The sequence below is a fragment of the Gobius niger genome (genome assembly GCF_951799975.1).
Source record: "Gobius niger genome assembly, chromosome: 13".
Lineage (NCBI taxonomy): Eukaryota > Metazoa > Chordata > Actinopteri > Gobiiformes > Gobiidae > Gobius > Gobius niger.
The window spans coordinates 32,415,885-32,421,884 of NC_136864.1; positions in this window are offsets into that span (position 1 = coordinate 32,415,885).

Sequence of the window (6,000 nt, forward strand, 5' to 3'; positions counted from 1 at the left end):
AAGTAAATTACGTCAAGTAAGAATAAGAAAAAAGTAAATTCAGATTAAATTTGTTCTGGCACTTCATTTCACCCCGTTTCACTTAAAGTCGTAATAAGGATTCTTTCTCCACTGGCAGATTTCTTTTCTTGGGAAATGAATTTGATCCAAATTGAGGTCAAACCGTCTTAATTGCAGTAATTTTCACTCATGCAGATTTTTTTTTCTGTGAACAAATTAAGAATAAAAAGGTAATTAGCCGTTGTCAGAGATGTAACTTGCAGCAGTGAGAGAGATTCTGTCCCTGTGGTCAGTTACACAGTCAGGGCTGGACATGTCCTGCCCCGAGTCCTGCCCCGAGTCCTGCCCCGAGTCCTGCCCCGAGTCCACACAGTCACAAAAGGACGTCCGAAAGTGTATGTTCATCAAACAGTACAGTTAGTACTAGTACTGTATTTTACAGTTAGTACTGTATTTTACAGTTAGTAGTAGTACTATATTTTACAGTTAGTACTGTATTTTACAGTTAGTAGTAGTACTGTATTTTACAGTTAGTAGTAGTACTGTATTTTACAGTTAGTACTGTATTTTACAGTTAGTAGTAGTACTATATTATACAGTTAGTACTGTATTTTACAGTTAGTAGTAGTACTATATTTTACAGTTAGTACTGTATTTTACAGTTAGTAGTAGTACTGTATTTTACAGTTAGTAGTAGTACTGTATTTTACAGTTAGTAGTACTACTGTATTTTACAGTTAGTAGTAGTACTGTATTTTACAGTTAGTAGTACTACTGTATTTTACAGTTAGTAGTAGTACTATATTTTACAGTTAGTACTGTATTTTACAGTTAGTAGTAGTACTGTATTTTACAGTTAGTAGTAGTACTGTATTTTACAGTTAGTAGTAGTACTGTATTTTACAGTTAGTAGTACTACTGTATTTTACAGTTAGTAGTAGTACTATATTTTATTGTCAAAGTGAGGGACCAATGGCAAAGATACGACATGATTCACCCAATGTTCATGTTCAAAATATTCACAACATGTCGTCTGTACTTCTGTGTCAATCTATATTTCTGTTATAAAATATTATTATTGGTCTTAATAGCCCATTATTTATTTTACAAAACTGATTTTATATTTCAGATATGCTGTGCACTGTTCTCACATGTATTTCTTGCTTTACAGTTTGTACATGTAAAAAGTCAAAATGAGACAAATAATATTTAATAATAATAATGCATAAGTCATATATAATGCTTTTCCAGACGCTCAAAGGCGCTTTACAATTTTGCCCTTTTATTCATTCACTCCATACTCAGTGATGGCAAGATACAAATGTAGCCACAGCTGCCCTGGGATAGACTGATGGATGCGAGGCTGCCAGTCTGCGAGAGCAAAGACCGTTATGGTCCATAATGAACTTTCATGTATGAACGTTTCACAAAATGAGCAAAATTTAGGCTAAAACAAAACCTGAATGAAAACCAAAACATTTTTGCTGCAGTTTTTATTTATTTATTGGTTTATTTGGTTGGGACAGTGCATGATAATGAAGCCGAGGCATTAATTCAACCTGGGAGACTAATTTCAGCATCACCTTCCTCCAGCCAATGATTCCGAGAGGGCCACACCTCCATCTTAGCCATAGCAGCCAATCATCGCCCTCGCCCACTTTAAAGCTCTAGCAATCATGGTTTGTTCGCTTCCCAGCTGTGCTGTGACCCACCTCCGCCCCGTCTCCAACTCTTCTGTCCACGGCTTCTCCCTGCTGCAGCTTCACGGGTCTTTCATACCCCCACCAGTGTCCAGGCTCCGGGAAACACATCCCTAACTCCAAGCTGTTCATCCACACTGACTTTCATACATGATGTCTAAAGCCGGGGCCTGATCGCCAAAACTTATATACGTGTCAATAAATCTTCTGTTAGAGCATGTCCAGGTTGAAATGATCACACCACACTGGACTGTAGCCTGAGGATCATTTGCACCCGTTGTCCCACCAACACTCTCTCATTCATCCTGGTCTATTGTACATGTTTTTAGTGGTAGGGGAAGCCTACACAGACACGGCGAGAACATGCAAACTCTACAGACACAAAAGCCTCTGTCAGTCAGTGGTCCACTGTATCAAACGCAGCCGTCAGATCTAACAGCACCAGGACAACTGAGAGCCAGCATCAGTTGAGATAAAAAAGATCATTAAAAACATGAAGAAGTGCCGACTCGCTGTGAAGGTTTTTAAACCCAGACTGAAAAGTTTCAAAAATGCTGCGTTCATCTAAAAATGACTTCAACTGAACAAAAAATACTTTCTCCAGTATTTTCAAGAGAAAGGGAAGTTTACAAATGGGCCTGTAATTAGACAGCGTAGATGAGTCAAGGCCAGGTTTTTTAAGTATAGCAGATTAAACATGATTATAATTAATATTATAAATGCAAAGTTGACTAAATCAAACCTGGATTTAATCGAATAAATTTACTTGCAATTTTAGTCAACTGAAAACCAGACTTAAAATGGAAGACAAGTATTTGACTAAATCTTGATTAAAATATAACGGCATTTTCATCAAAGACTAAAACTAAATTAAAATATGTGATAATGAAGGCTATGCAGCGCCTGACTGCAGTAGCAGTTCTATTTTATGAGAAAACTGTGATACTGTGTGCAGGAAAGTGACAACGATCTCATGGCTTATGAAATATTTGTTCATGTGAGTGTTTGAACAAAGAGGATGAGAACATACCTTCTGCTCTGGATGTAGGTACTTATCTGAAGTGTGGATCAATCATGAGCTCATTACATTAGATTAGAGGAGTCTTTATTGTCTGCAAACAGGAGAAATGATTTCTGGACATCAAGGACGACAGCACAGAGCCAACATTTGTCACATCCTCACAGCTCTTCCACTGACTAACCCAGAGCAGCACATGAGAAGGAAAGAATACATATAACACCACAAACAAGTCACATGACTAGTGCGCCTCCTCTCTGATCCAAACATAATAAAAACACTATTGCATTCCTTGCTGTAACTGGCCTTGAATTGCAGTTTAAGTTCTCTCCCAACGCAACTCTAAAGCGCAGATGCTTCACCGTCTCCTAATATGATCCCAGTATGAAGCTCACGGGACACACACACTATTGCTAAATGATATGCAGTGGGTTAGACTGAGCTACAAACTCAAGGATTATACCACAACAGGTGAAGGTTATATGGGTTATACATTGGAATACATTGGAAAAGGTGCACTAATGTGCAATCAACCCTGCAGTTATCTGTTCTTTTAGAACTTCTGGCTCTGCCACAGAAAAGTAAATAATAAACCACAAAAACTTGAAACAATAAGACTAGAAGGGCATGCATCAGAATTTCTATTAGGGATGCACCGATACTGATCGGGTATTGGGCCGATACCACAGGCTTGTTCTCATACTCGTCCTCATTCATGAGGTCCCGATACCAGAAATCGATACCACTTGATGTGTGGCCGGCGCTCCTACAGCACACAGCTCTGAGAGAAAATAACAACAAACTGGAGAATAGTTTAGAGTAAATCCAATATTCCACATAGAGCTGACTTTATTACAGACGACACTCCCTAAACCAGAGTCTGAGCTGGATTTAACCAGAGCTAAATGTTGTGAGTGCTGCAGTGTGGAGTCTGCAGTGTTTACAACATACAGGCTAACGTTGCTAACTCGCCGCTAACTCACAGCTAACAGTTCTGGCGATTCTTACGCCATTTTATGTTAAATGATTGTGTTCAGCGACGCTGTCGTATTTATCATGACTGTGTGAAGTGAAACTGTGCAAGAAATGAGTACGTGGGAGAAGCAGGTGTAAACCTACATGCAGAACAACATAATGCAGTTTGTGAACCAGTGTGTGTTCTAAACGTTTATGTGTTTGTATCTGGCTCATTTACAAAACAAAATAATAATGAGGTTGTTTCAATGATGTTTGTTATAAAGAAAGTACACGTTACCTGCGACCTTGTTTCCTTTGGCTCGACCTGCAGTTCACAAACACTGTCCAAACAAAAGGCTCCACGAATTAAAAAGTCTCCACGAGTCCGTCCCGTGTCCTTTAAAAGTCCTTAATGCTTACAAAAATGTGAGTTTGTGCACAACGGTGCGGGGGATTGATGATTACTGTATTATTATTGAGTATTGTATTATCCTCCAGCCAGGTGATTCTGACCTTCAGCCTGGCTCCACGCTCATCATGGAGATGGGTCCCCGGGCACTGCCGTCGACCACTGCTCCTTACGGGTCGCCTCAGCGGCATCGAAGGATGGGTTAAATGCAGAAGGCACATTTCCCTGTGGAGACAATAAAGATACAAACAAACAATGATAGGCTACATGAGGAGGCACGAGCCGTATGTTTGCTGGTGCCGCTCATCCCCGGGATCTCCAAAATGTGCGCGCCTGTATTCCTGCTGGATCAATATTCTCTGCTTTTGAAGAATCCATGATAAAAACCTCATAGTCCTCAGACAAACATCCAGCAGCACTGAGCTGTTTCCTGCTAGTTTCCATCCCAGATGTGACCATGGCCTGTGCACTCTTTAGCGCGTGGAGGCCGCTGGATGAGCTCGTGGAGATCGCTGGATGAGCTTGTGGAGATCGCTGGATGAGCTCGTGGAGATCGCTGGATGAGGGCGTGGAGATCGCTGGATGAGCGCGTGGAGATCACTGGATGAGGGCGTGGAGATCGCTGGATGAGCGCGTGGAGATCGCTGGATGAGCGCGTGGAGATCGCTGGACGAGCTCGTGGAGATCGCTGGATGAGCGCGTGGAGATCACTGGATGAGCGCGTGGAGATCACTGGATGAGCGCGTGGAGATCGCTGGATGAGCGCGTGGAGATCACTGGATGAGCGCGTGGAGATCGCTGGATGAGCGCGTGGAGATCTTGGAGTTGTTTTTTGGTTTGTTTTCTTTCCCTGCACCAACACCATTGAATAACTGAAGGCAACAGACACAAATCACAGGCAGTATCTCATGGCCATTTCTTCAAAGCCAAGAGTATTTATTTGCTATAGCCTAATACTCATTTTTTATTAAAAAGTGATGATTATTGATTGTGGACATCTGTCATTTATCCGTCATACCTTGTAAATGTTCCCTCAAAGACGCTCAGGAACAAGAGCCGCAGCAGATTTTTATGGCACTAATAATAGGCACAGTTCTCATAGTAAATCAGGAGCAACACGCCCACTCGCTATTTAGCTCCAGGCTTAGTAAATGAGATTTTATTTTAAAATGAAAAAACCAAAGAACGAACCATACACGGATTTAAAACACATTCAGGTGCAGCTTTGGCTCAACATTTATTTGCTTAAAAGTTTCCCATTTTGTCCCATTCTCTTTCCTCTATTTGATGGAATGTGCAAATTTTAAGAAATGAAATGCGCTGATTCAAAAAACAAATGATAAATGGGCTCTTATATAACTTATATAGTACCTTTCTACCTTTATCAGGCCCAAAGCGCTTTACAGCAAGGAACCAGTCCCCCATTCACCCTCTCATACACCAGTGTACGCAGACACTGAACAACGGAACCTTTGTTTGTCAGTTTAAGCTCTTCGAACAATGAGGATTTACCATTAAACCTTTATTACTGTCCACATAACTGAGCAGCCAGGGCCTCAGCCGAGCGCTTACGATCCTCTAGACGGTCTCTCCATACTTCAAACATGTCATTCCTCAGAGACATTACTACACAATCAATAATTAAACACTCGCCCAGCACTAATTCACTCAATTGCGCCGTTATTGAGCGTTCTGCACGGACGTATCAATCAGAAACGGGCAATTTGCTTCGTCCTGTTTAGTAGTCGAGAGAACAACTCCTTTAAATCATGCTGCCATCAAAACAATATGACACACAGACCAATGCCCCGTGTCAGGACGCACATAGGTCTGGAGTTATGACGATGTAATCCTTCCAGAATCGCTGTAATTGTTTGTCATGGGAAGGATTGGTAAAGCAGTCATGCATTAGCTGA